A 13,828-nucleotide genomic window follows, 5' to 3' on the forward strand; every position below is an offset into this window, starting at 1 on the left:
ATACTTCGTTTCTGGTGTAAATTTCCGAAATTAGAAATCGACGTCGACTTATATTTTAATTGTAGAGCTTCATCTTCTTGCATCCCTATTAATTATAATTCTCCAGATACTTTTTGGGTTATAATTATATTGGAAATGGAAAACACTCACCTTGAATTAAGTTAATTTCGAATGGATTCAGAAAAAAATCAAGAGACGATTTAAAATATTTCAGGTCTTAAAATCTATTTTGTAATTCCGTCAATATTCCTTCTATCTTTTTTATGTACTCGTTGTGTTTTTCTTGTTTAATATTGGAACAATTTTTTTTTTATTCGAGGAAAATGATTTCCTTTTTACGTGACCCCCTGTTGTAAATAACGTTTTTAAACTTGCTCATTTTGACAAAGATAGACTAAAAATGCCATTAAAAAATATATAGCTTTTGGAGTAAACTTAGTTTCAGATTTTAAATCCCACACTCGAACTAGGCATGATCAAAAATTATCAGTGTTATTTATTATGGAATATCTAAAATCGTGTTTTTATGAAATAATTTTAAAATTCTTGGGAAAAAAAACCCAACAATTATAGAAATTAATAAAATACCAGTTGCCGTATTTTTGCTGTGGGAAATTTAGATGTAGAACAGATGTACAAATTAACAATAAAATGCGTAAAGAGTCATTATGTAAAAGCAATATAAAATCTATCACGAATTGAATTTATTAATATTTAACTAATATTAAATAATCAGGTAACTTTCAATGAATAAAAACTTTAAATGCTATTATTAATCTTACATGCACTATATTTCATGTAACAAAAAATTAATTATGAAAATTTATAATTGTTACATCACCCCCTATTGTTCTTTATAACAAATTTCCTCTTTGATGGCTATGCAAGCAGTGTTAGAGAGCTTCAACCGCACTTGCTTAGCCAAACAATGTGAAGTGCTTAATTGCGCCTAAGGTTTGCCGCATAAATGAGAGAATAATCAGTTCCGGAAATTGCACCCAGTTACACACTGTGAGTCTAGAAAATGAAATACTCCAACAGTATAACGAATACTTACGTAAACTGCACCTAGAAAAGGAAATTTTGACGAAATCATATTTCTTTTTTTATTTCTTAATGTGAATTAGTTTGTTGGCCACATTAATTTAATGTGTGTAATTAGAAGAGTGCTTACAATTTGTATTGCTGACTAATTGGAAATTATTTTATAACATGTTTAATTTAACACACTTTGTGCACAAATTATGACATTTGTCTCAAAATTCATACATCAAAAATAAGCAGTTTCCGCAAAATGCAAGTATTGCGCATGACATAAGTGTTACTTTAGAACTAAATAAATGTTAAATAAGCTTACACTTTACGTAAACAACTTGAAAGGCTGTAGTAAATTATGCATGATATATTCCAGATATTCCATGTTTAAAAATTAGTATATTTGCTGCATTAAGAAGGAAAAAATTTAGTGGGAACAAAGAAGAAAAAAATTTAGCAGGAACAATTGCAATGGATTTATCAAAATAGTTTACTAATCATTATTTTGGGTATAATGAGCAAAACAAACTATATTCCAAATACATAAGGAGCTGCTTTAAAGACAAGGTACAGAATTAAAAGTGTATTTTTGATATTTGCGTGTCAAAAATTTTTTTTAACTACGCAAAAGTTGGATTTTATTGCGTGAAGAATCATATTAAAATTTCAACCGAAGAGGAAACACTCCCAAGTTAAACTCGCAAAATAAAATTCAATGAAATTTTTATAGGTGTTAGAAAAACTTGTGTCATATTCAAAAGATTAACTGCCAAATCGCAGTAGAAATTGTGTTAATTATATTAGGGTTATCAAAATCGCAGAATTATTAATTCAAAGTAATTTTTCGCTTAAAGAATGAGTTTCAACAACTTTATGCAAATTTAGAAACGTTATATTTGAATTGTATCTCCGTCAATAGATCGCTAACCTGCCAATGAGGAGAACAAGGTTCGAATCCTAGCGATGTCTGGTTGATACTACTTTTGTTCCCGGCTCGCACCAGTAATGGTGCTGACGTTAAATATCGTCAGATGTAGACAAATCATGGATTAAATTTTCTTATCATCGGTCCAAACATGGGAAGTTTTCGCGGTTTTCCTCTCCATGTAACGGAAATGCGGGTTAGTTGCATTAAAAAATCTTCCGCGAAGCCTAATTAGTCCCAATGCTCGAAGCTGTAATGCATTTGTTTTCTGGGCTGGGTTCAAAATTACTAGGCTGCAGAGTTGAACATTGATAGCCACAAAGATAAAATTCTATTATATTCCGTATAGTATAAAATATAATATAATTGATGTCTTCAAAGTAAAGCATGAAGTTAGGATGAGGCGTGTCCCCAAGTAAATACAATAATGTTAACTGCTACTTTCCAACTTTATTGTATTTACTTGGAGACACACCTCATCCTAGCTTAATGCTTTACCTTAAAGACATCGGATTTTACAATGCGATTTAGTTCAAATTTTAATAAATTTACCAGCTTTATCTAATTATATAGAACCAAATTACTTCAGTTGTTTTGATTGTAGCCAAGATTCTTCAAATTTAACCTCGTGTTTGGATTTGAAGTAAGTTACATAGATTTTAACCTTGTGTTCTAATTTTAACTATCCCAGCAAAAACAAATCTGTAGGTCCAGCTCCACAAAACTGCTGTTTGCCACCAGCTAAAGCGACGGGTCTGTGCCGGCAAAAGTCACTTTCAACTGTACTAAAGTGAATGGCTGGCCTTCTGTCGAGCCAACAATACCGGCCTATCGATGGCCGGTAGTACCTAACCCAGCAGTTACTGTCTAAAACGCGCTGGGTGAGTGATTGCCCGACATTTTCCAGTAGAGGGTAATCAATGAATCAATAATTGAGGGCCAGCAATTTATATACACCCAGCAGCATCCCTTTAGTTTATAGAGGTTTACGAGAGGTCATTGACCTAGTTACAGGAGTAATTAAAACCCACAAACCTAATTTTTATTTAATTCAATTAGCTAAATAAATATCTAGCTATCTAATACATTTCTGAATAAATTATTAATATATTAACTAAGAAAATATTTCTAGGTTAATTTTTTCATTTAAATTGTTTTATGCAAAGAATATTTTTTACACAGTTCAACCCCTTAGTCCTAAAGATTTGCTGTGCACAATTTATGCTTCCACTTATCAATACATTTTTAAACTAGGTAAACATATGTAATAATCTTTTCTTTACAGTGATATTCTACTTAAAAGCAGAATAATAAAACTGCTGTCCAGAATTATGAAAATTCTGTATCTCACAAGTAATTTTTCAAGTTTTAACTTGAAGTCAATATATATGTCTATAATAGCTTGTAGTCAGTATATATATGTTTTAAAATAAAAGCTGTGTTCTTAAGGAATCTAGTGATACTATTGTACCCTATACAAAAATAAATACAACCTACAGCCGATAATATTAAAAGGCTGTCCGGAGATGATCATTTAGTGCGATACTGATCATGAATTCATGTTTTACTGATTATATTTAGTTTTGCAGCAAATTTAACAAAAAATAGGTGTATTGGACAAAAATGTACTAATGTAGCCAGTCATGTAATGAATTGAATGTACCCTGAAATTAGTTAAATGAATAATCAACATTGTCTCTTGCAAACATTTTATTATACAAAGACATATAAATACAAAGACATAACCTTAATCAATACAAATATTACACAAATTTCAATTTAATTTTAAAAATAATAAAAACAACAGAGAAATCATATCTTTGTCTACATAGAATCACTTGGAATAGCACAGAAGAGTTCTCCTGAAAGAGAGGATAATAAAATAAAAATTATGCAAATCGTACATTTTAAAAACATAAGTATTTATGTGAAAATGAGCTTTTAAAACTAAAATTTCTATCTAAAAGTTTTTGCTTTTATCATTTCATTGATAAATTTTGACTCATCAAATTAGTCTTCAAATTAGTAACACCATGCAAAACATACACCTGTCTTATAATTTAGAAAGATTTTGAACATAAAATTCCTTTCTGAATGAAATTATTGAATATTGACTCACGAACCCATTAAGATTGACAACTAGTACATGAAAATCTAACTGTTAAATGAAAAGTTATTCAGGGTGTTTAATTTTGTGCTCACCTTTTCTCAGAAAATATTTAATTTTAAAAAACATGCAGTTTTTTCTTCATTAATTTTATGGTGCTCAATTTTATTGCATTTAATATTTAAAACAATTATGATATTCTAATGTAAATTATTGTTTCAAGGAAAGGTATAGAAGAAAAATTACTTTTAAATATATATTACTTACATGCACGAATGTATCAATAGTATTTCTTTTTCGCTTTACTTTTATGATTAAATTTTTAATTGTATACCCTTGACAAAAAAAATTTCAAAATTTACAACATTTTTCATATTAAAATAGGCATCAAAACAATAATATGTATTGAATTGAAACCAGAATTGAAACCATATGAAAAAGGTTGCTCAAAATTTGCTAGTTAAAAAGGCAGATAATTTTACAATTCTGTAATAACTTTATAAATCAATAAATTCTTAAATTACTTTAATGGTGATGCTTTGTGAAATTAATATTTTCCTCATATAAAAAACACAAGAACTAGATAAGAATAACGACAGATTTGACCAATGTCACGATTTCCGTAATGTCTTTATATAACTGGTATAGATGCAAGACAAAAAATGAAAAGTTTACATAAATATTAATAACATTGTTTACATCTCTGATGAAATTTCTTTCCTTCAAATTTTTTTATTAATTTAGTTCCTTCTTTTAACAAAAAATATTTGTTAAATACTCCATTACTATGCCTAGGAATAAAAAAGGGAAAGGTGCTTCCTAAAAAAAAAGGGTACACCGAGTTTTTAAAGGGCTTTTAATTAACACCGAAAATAGTTAACAAAATGTGTACTATTATGTAACAGCTGAATTCGATTCTTAACGACTGTAAAATTACCATCCTATACCTACTATTTTACATGTATATTTCAAAAAGTAGTTCTCACCCATTATCAAAATGAGAAAAATTTGTAGCTTACAAAGAAAAAAAAAACATGCTAATAGAAAATCATTGTGCAATAGAAAACATTGTGCAATAGAAAAAAATATTGTTAAACTTGAAGGCTTTTTCCATAATTTAAACTATTAACTAATAAACGATTAATTAAAAATAAATATTGAAAGGTACATATTTTTTAAAAAAAATATTCATTTCAAATTTTTTTAAAAAATCTTTTAATAAACTTATTGATACTAAAAAAATCTTTTACAAATTTAACCAGTTGAGAATTAACAAAGTAAATATTTGTAATGGTATCTGAATCAAACTTATTAACACGAATAATTTTAAAAGTGTGTAATCATCATTTACACATTAAATTTTTTAAAAGAAATATTATCAGACAGTGTCGTCAAAGGGCAGTGAGGACGGTTGGCCCTTCTCGAGGAGATACACTGCATTTTTATTTGATACAGAAAAATTAGTTGTCATTTTCTGTAGATTAGAATAGCAGGAGTTGCACATTAACCACTTTCAACATATACTTTTCGAATTCTAGCAAATAAACTCTGTAATAGGATACACACATTATGGGCCACAAATAAAAAGAAACAAAACTTATTTAAATCTAATGAATAATTCAGAGAAAAATTAGACTGAAAACATTTAAACCTGTTTGATTGCCCAAGGACAGGAGCGTTACAATGGGCGTTTCCTTATTATAGACTTTTTTCCCCTTTTTTTTAAATTGCAGGCATTGGGGGGTTGTCCCATTGGCCACAGGAATGCCAGAACTACTACTTTCTTCTCGTTACCCAGTGGGCACCTGTGGTGAAGCAGGGTCGCCCACGTCACACAACCACAACCCGTTTATAGGGCGGAAAGTTAAAAAAGAATCTTTAAAAACTTCAACATTTCAATATGCAATTAAACTGGTTCTGATGTTTTTCATCTCGTTTAACTCATAAAATCGTAAGATTTCTATAATCTTTTTGTTTCTGTCGCACTTAAATGTTAGTTTAGAGATTCCTAATGTGTTTACATTTTAAACTTCTGTTTCAAGAAAACTTTTTTGTTTTTAAAAAGGTAGGTGTATATATTTTTGCCAAATAAAAATATTTTGTACTATTGAAGAATAGATAAATAAGTGAAATGTAGGTGTTATTAACATTATTTCTTAGTTACCATAAATAAAATTTACTTACACATTTTATTAAGAATTTTTTAACTTTTACGGGGCATTTTATTTGCTTGGACTAAAAAATTGTTCTTATCGCAAAAATTTTTTCTACCAAATAATGTCTTAGAAGGCATTCAATATTGTACAGGTTAGTTTCAAGATGCTTCAAATCAGTACTTTGCCGTTACTTTTTTTTTTTCTCTTTAACCTACACGTTTTTAAGCTATGTTAACAAGGTAGGTTTTTAAATATGATTGTGTTTTCACAATCAAAATCTTACTGTACTTAATAAAAATTTTAAAAAAATATTTTATATACATCAATAAAATTTATAAATATAACACTTTTTTTCATTGAATAGGGAAGTGAACGATTAAAATGAAAATTAATAACCATTATTAAAATATAAAACTACATACAGTGACCAATCACTTCTGCGCCACCTCTTTTATGTGCCTTTTGCATATATACAAAGGTTTTCAAAGGCCCTTGATCATTATATAGGAAAATAATAATAATTATAATTCTTTATGCATCATTCAGAAAATAAATATTTCAATTCAGCACACAATTTTTTTTTAAAAGTCTGAAATTTTGATTTTATTTTTTGTTTAAATAGAAAAAAATAATCCCATTTTTTAGAAAAAGTTTTCAGTTTAAAGCAAATAAACAATCTTCGTTACAGATAAAAGGAAATAAGTTACTGGATCTAGTAATACAGTTTATTTTTTTTCCCTATGGGATTTTTTTCACCTTTATTGTTTCTAGGAAGACATTTTTTTATATGAATTTGAATAAGGTGTCTTATCTATCACACCACCCACATTGAAACAACCATATATACCACCCATATGCTTTCAAAATTTATCTAGCAGTGTCTTTCCCACCACCAATTAAAACGTTAGTTTTTGGTCAAGGAATGTAAAGCTATAGCGATTACTATTACTCAGTTTACGCGAAAACAGAGATGACAAAAACATTACTCGAAATCATTAAAAACAATTAGAAGGTTTAGCCGCTATTCACGACTATTTGTAGTTTTATTCAGCTATTGAAACTTTTCTATCTAGCTTTTCTTATTTGTATGAACTTACTGTTTTTAAAATCTTATGGACTTTTTCTCTTGGTCCCAAAGACTGAAGCTTAATGAGAATTCACTGTATTTTATAAATGAATTCGCTTAATACATTAAAATGTCCCTAATCCTTCTTTAAAATCATAATTCAAATAATAATAATTAAAATAATACTTCTCAAAATAATAAATTATTTATGCACATCAAAGATTCTGCAGATGATAAAAGTAATAAAACTTACAGAAATTCATGGTGGACTGGCACAGGTTTATCAACATTTGAAGAGCTAAAAGGGAAAAAAAAGGGTCTTATTTTTATGTAAATATTAACTTGAGATATACAGTAAAAAATTTTTTCAGTAAACTTTTAGCAGAAATTTAAAAAACATTATACAACGGACACCCAGAAAGATTAAGTAAAAATTAGAATAATATTTTTTAGAAATTTGAATGAGAAAAATAACTTGCAGGCTACGACATTTTATTAACAGAATCGTCATCAATAAAACAACAAAATTTTCTAAGTTCGCCTCTAGGATCACAAAATATAAGGTCAGCGTTTAAAATCTTCCAAAGAGTTAATTGAAATTTATTTTTTTATTTCCACTTAAAGATTCTCCACAAAAAATTATTGTAAATTTAGCTTTCGCTGAATCTGAAGCTTTTCTTATGTGCATGAACTTACTGTTTTTAAAATCTTATACACTTTTTCTCTTGGTCCCAAAAACTGATGCATAAGGGAGAATTCACTGCACTTTATAAATAAATTTGCTTTATACATTAAAATGTCCCTAATTCTTCTTTAAAATCATAATTCAAGTAATAATAATTAAAATACTACTTCTCAAAGTACCTAATATTAAATTAATTATGTACATCCAAGATTCTGCATATGATAAAAGTTAAAAAACTTACTGAAATTCATGGTGGACTGGCACAGGTTGAAAAGCTAAAAGGAAAAAAAAAGGTCATATTTTTATGTAAATATTACCTTGTATACAGTAAAAATATTTTACGGTAAACTCTTAGCAGAAATTTAAAAAGTATTACCCAATGGACACCCAGAAAGATTAAATAAAAATTAAAATATTTTTTAGAAATTAGAATGAGAAAAATAACTTGTAGGCCAGGAAATTTAGAATGAGAAAAATAACTTTTCGACCAGGAAATTTTATTAACAGAATTGTCAACAATAAAAAAAAACACAAAATATAAGGTTAGCATTGAAAATCTTCCTAAGAGTTAATTGAAATTTATTTTTTTATTCCCACTAATAGATTCTCGGCAAAAAATTATTGTAAATTTAGCTTTTGCTGAATCTGAAGCTTTTCTTATTTGCATGAACTTACTGTTTTTTAAATCTTATACGCTTTTTCTCTTGGTCCCAAAGACTGGTGCATAAGTGAGAATTCACTGTACTTTATAAATGAATTTGCTTAATACATTAAAATGCCCTTAATCCTTCTTTAAAATCATAATTCAAATAATAATAATTAAAATATTACTTCTCAAAATAATATTAAATTATTTATGCACATCAAAGATTCTGCAGATGATGAAAAAAAAAATAAGTTAATAGTTGCTTTAATAAAGCTAAAAATAAGTAATAGTTGCTTTTCTCAATTTAATTTATGTAAAATAGAACAGTTTCACATAAAAGTCATTTTTGAAATTTAATTTATTTTGAAAAAAACTTTTCAAATTGATTATAATCAAATTTTTGTCGTTTCCATATGGTTCGCCCCCTAGTACAATAATTTAAAATATGTGCGTTTAAACCCTCACTTTGCTGTGGTCAGACTGACAGGCAAACAACAACTATTTTGCTCAAGCCAAAACAGATTATGAAAATAAAATAAGAAAATTATCAATAAAAAAAAGCGGCTAGATTTTTTCGTTAAGCCGTGTTTCAAACTACTCGTAAATTTACGTTTAAATTAGTGTTCAATGGAATCTAATATTAAAGCATATTGTGTCTAATAAACTATTATTAATAATTATATTAGTCTAGCACTTCCATACAAAGCTCAATATAAGGATTTGATATTTAGTTTAAGAAAAAAAAATTCCTTTAAGTGATAAGATGTAAGTTGTCAATGGAATAAGAGTTGAATTTGGAGCACTTCAGCTACTTGGAAAGTGAAGTTGATGAGAACAGAGACGCAGTACTTCACTCAGTTGGAAAATAGTAGAAATTTCAATTGCAAGTTACCATTGTTACAAACATGAAAGCGAGATAATTCAATAAATAATAAATACATTAAGTAATAAAACTTACAGAAATTCATGGAGGACTGGCACAGGTTTTCTAACATTTAAAGAGGTAAAAGAAAAAAAAAGGTCTTACTTTCATGTGAATATTAACTTGAGATGTACAGTAAAAAAAATTTCGCTTAACTTTCAGCAAAAATTTAAAAAGCATTACACAACGGGCACTCAAAACGTTTGAATGAAAATTAGAATAATATTTTTCAGAAATTAGAATGAGAAAAATAACTTGTAGGTCAGGAAATTTTCTTAACAGAATTGTCAACAATAAAACAACAAAATTTTCTAAGTTCGGCTCTAGGATCACAAAATATAAGGTTAGCATTGAAAATCTTTCAAGGAGTTAATTGAAAAACTTTTATTTCCACTGAAAGATTCTCTGCAAAAAATTATTATAAATTTAGCTTTCAGTGATTTGGAAGCAGTTATAACTTGTTTTCTCAATAGAATACAAGTTAAATTTGAAGCACCTCGGCTACTTCGAAAGTGGTCAAACATCCTTTTAAGAAGTTGTACTTGTAAATAAAATGGTATTATATTCTGTCTATAGCGGTCAGGAAATGATTGTAATTTAAATTGTCAACAAGTACAGAGCTCCTGTAGATTTTAGTACTCTAACTAGTCGAAAAGTAGAAATTTTGATCGCATGTTACCAATACGAGAGCGAGTTCATTAAATTAATAATAAACACAGCAAGAAATAAGAAAACCTATAGAAATTCATGGAGAGCGCTAACAGGTTTTCTAACATTTTTAAAACTAATAGAAAAAGAGTTGTTTGTTATTTTTATTGAGTATGAATTTTGTTTTCATATTGTATTGAACTTTTATATATTTTTGTAATCCCTATAAAAATCGGGCATTATTTTATATGAATATTAACTTGAAATTCACAATAAAAACATTATTCACTTAACTCTTAACAAAAATTATGAAGTAACTTAAGTAGTAAGCGCAGGCATCTATGCGGCGGAAGTGATAGGCAGTCAAGGGGTGCTTATTTCTGCCCCAACCGCTTATTTCTGCCCGCTTGCTTATTTCTGCCCGCTTGCTTATTTCTGCCCGTCTGAAACTTGGTCTGCAGCGTCATGGGGAGCTTATTTCTTTTTTTCTTAAGCCTAATATATTTTTAGTTTCGGTTTCTGTTTTTAATTTAGTTTCGTTTTTTAAATATTATTTAATTTATTAGTTTTTTGAGGGTGGCAACACTTATTATTTTTAATATTAATTTTTAAGGATGGCAACACTTAGAAACTTTGTTATTTGGGGAGATTTTGTATATTATAAAGTTGTGACGTCATCTTTTATTACATAACACATAAATGATATCATGCTTTTACTCTAGTGGCGCCATCTATATGAGAATTTTAGAAATAAAATAACTTTAAATCTATTTTAATATTTAAATCTGTTTTAATATTATTTATTAAATATAATTAAGGCTGAGGATCGAACTCACGCCATCAAAAAGCCTTCGTGGGTCAGTGGTTATGATATCCAACTACTGACCCACGAAGGCTTTTTGATGGCGTGATAATTATATTTAATAAATAATATTAAAAACACATTTATATAATAAAATAGATTTAAAGTTATTTTATTCCCACATAGATGGCGCCACTAGATCAAAAGCATGATATCATTTATTTATTATACAATAAAAGATGACGTCATAACTTTATAATACACAATTTCTCCCCCAAGTAACAAAGTTTCTAAATGTTGCCATCCTTAAAAACTAATATTAAAATAATAAGTGTTGCCACCCTCAAAAAACTAATAAATTAAATAATATTTAAAAAACGAAACTAAATTAAAAACAGAAACCGAAACTAAAAATATATTAGGCTTAAGAAAAAAAAGAAATAAGCTCCCCATGACGCTGCAGACGAAGTTTCAGGCGGGCAGAAATAAGCTAGCGGGCAGAAATAAGCAACTTCCGGTTTGTAGGTGGGCAGAAATAAGCAACTTCCGGTTTGTAGGTGGGCAGAAATAAGCAACTTCCGGTTGGGGCAGAAATAAGCACCCCTTGACTGCCTATCACTTCCGCCGCATAGATGCCTGCGCTTACTACTAACTTAACATTGATTTCAAAATATAAAAGAATTTTGTAATATTTTTTTTTTGTATAAGTGGGGTTAGTCAATATACAATTAAGTATGAGCAACTGCGTGCTAAAAAACTTTCCATAATCTATATTTTTTTTAGGTTGTTTAAGAATTCACAGCACGATTCTTCGCAATTATTTATATTAACATGTACAAATAAATTTTTCATCTTAATTTAAACTATTTAGTATAAATTATTAAACCTTTACCTATTTTTACACTTGAATTTAGCTCAAAAATTTCATTAAAATGAAATACATATAACAGAAACAATTTTTAATATTACTAACAGCAATTAGTTAACTAAAATCTAAATATTATTTAACATAAAGAAATAAGTTTTAATGAAAATTCTTGATTATTATACAAACCTATTTTCATAATATACTTAGATAAACCTGATTTATATCATATGCTACAACATATTATGAATTGCACTTAAAGAGTCATCATACAACAGAATTTATATTTGTTTTTGGCGTGCTACTGCTCGATTGTCGCTAAAAATTTGGCGGCGATCTTGGTGTTGATAAAACATTTGTCTGTACATTTTCATTGAATTAAATTTAATATTTTTTATTATTCTATCTTAGAAAGGTGTTAATTATGATGTATTAATTGAATAAAGATGATTGCCAATCTAAAACATAGCGCCAAAACAGCACTTCAAACGCGGTTCTTTGTAAACCGAAATCTGCACGTCGTAAACATATTTGAACAATAGTAAATCAAAAATGATTAAAATAATAACTTCAATGTAATAGAAAAAAATAAAACCTTACCTTTTTTGAAAATTATAAGAATCCAACGTGCTTCTTTTTCTAAACAATAAATTCACAGTTACAGTTACTCGCTCGACCGCTTCACTGGCGGCAGCAGACAACTTTAACTTGGTGGCCCATTGGGTAGATTCAGACTGACGGGATGCGGCTGTTTGTAATGTACAGGCCCAACACTTCCTACAATGTTGGCAAAAGTTCATAGGGTGGCCCAGCAATCAACCCAGCTGACAGTAATTTGCACCTTCACTTTTCAATCAGTACCGTCAGTAATTTCGAAGATGGCCAGAACTTATGTTTTTGCTGGGATGTTATATGACATTTTAACCTAGTTTTATGCGCCGTATAACCAAACTATGGCTCTTTCACCTAAAATTTACATCACTCACTCACTCAATTGTTGTAGATCGATGTGGATTACATTATTAATAATTTAAATTTTAGCAAATATCATTTTCTCATTAAAGATACGCATGAAACATAAGTCTCTTTTACACTACTTACATCAAACAAATACTCTGACCGAGGATGTTTGTGTATAAAGAGACGAGCCATGAGCATTTCCTCATAATTATACAACATGTTGAGGAATGCTGATTGTGAGCAATCGATTGTATTTTAAAAATAGTGTCTCTATGAAACGAATCAATTAAAGTTGTTTGTGCATAACTATATCTAAAATTTTTCGACCGGAATGTTTATCTGCTATGACAATAATTAAGAAAAATCACAATTTATAAATAAACAATTCAATCAACAAGATTTTTCAGCCCAAAATGTAGAAACAAATAGCATCTAGCTAATTCATATAAAAAATTGTAAGAATACACGAAAAAATTAAAAAAATTATTGAATCTACTTTTTAGTATCAAACCCAGCAAGAGAAATGTATAGCAAATTTTGATTTCGGGAACTGTTTTTTGTTCAGATCTCAACATGCGAGCTTAAAACCTGGTGTTAAAAAAAAATCTATTTTTTGTCACAGTTTTTCCATTATAATCTAGAAGCTAATATTCAACATATGGGTTTCTTATCAGTTCTTAACAAATTAAAATCTCGACTTATATTTTAAAACTGTTTTCTTCCAGTCTTGAATATTATATCATGAATCTTTTATTATGTAGCATATATATTCAATATATAACGCTATATTCTTTACAATATAATTAGTATTTACTGTTGATTTATATATACTATTAAGGTGAAAAATAAGTTGAAGTTCTAAAAAAATTATGGTAGTTATTAGACACTACGATAAATTATCAAATTAAACAAAAGAAACATGTTTAACAATTAGAAGATAAACTTACTGATCGATTTAAAAATCCTTACTATCTTATAATTTATGTGATATTCTTTATGCTAAAACAAAAT

General features: G+C 28.3%; 1 long non-coding RNA gene across 3 annotated transcripts; it reads right to left on the reverse strand.

Annotated features, from left to right (window-relative positions):
• Nucleotides 1-3,652: 3,652 nt before the first annotated feature.
• Nucleotides 3,653-12,763, reverse strand: LOC147806478 (uncharacterized). 3 transcript variants are annotated; one of them, XR_015435913.1, is made up of 5 exons: nt 12,458-12,763; nt 9,579-9,608; nt 8,216-8,249; nt 7,543-7,587; nt 3,653-3,822 (listed from the first exon to the last, which is right to left on the reverse strand). It is a non-coding gene; the product is annotated as an uncharacterized LOC147806478 (long non-coding RNA). The 3 variants fall into 3 exon arrangements; XR_015435914.1 differs by lacking the exon at nt 9,579-9,608; XR_015435915.1 differs by lacking the exon at nt 9,579-9,608 and having other exon boundaries at nt 12,047-12,763.
• Between the last annotated feature and the right edge of the window lie 1,065 nt (nt 12,764-13,828).

Source organism: Parasteatoda tepidariorum, chromosome 8, assembly GCF_982258835.1.
Source record: "Parasteatoda tepidariorum strain Cologne lab strain chromosome 8, Ptep-v5.0, whole genome shotgun sequence".
Taxonomy (NCBI): domain Eukaryota; kingdom Metazoa; phylum Arthropoda; class Arachnida; order Araneae; family Theridiidae; genus Parasteatoda; species Parasteatoda tepidariorum.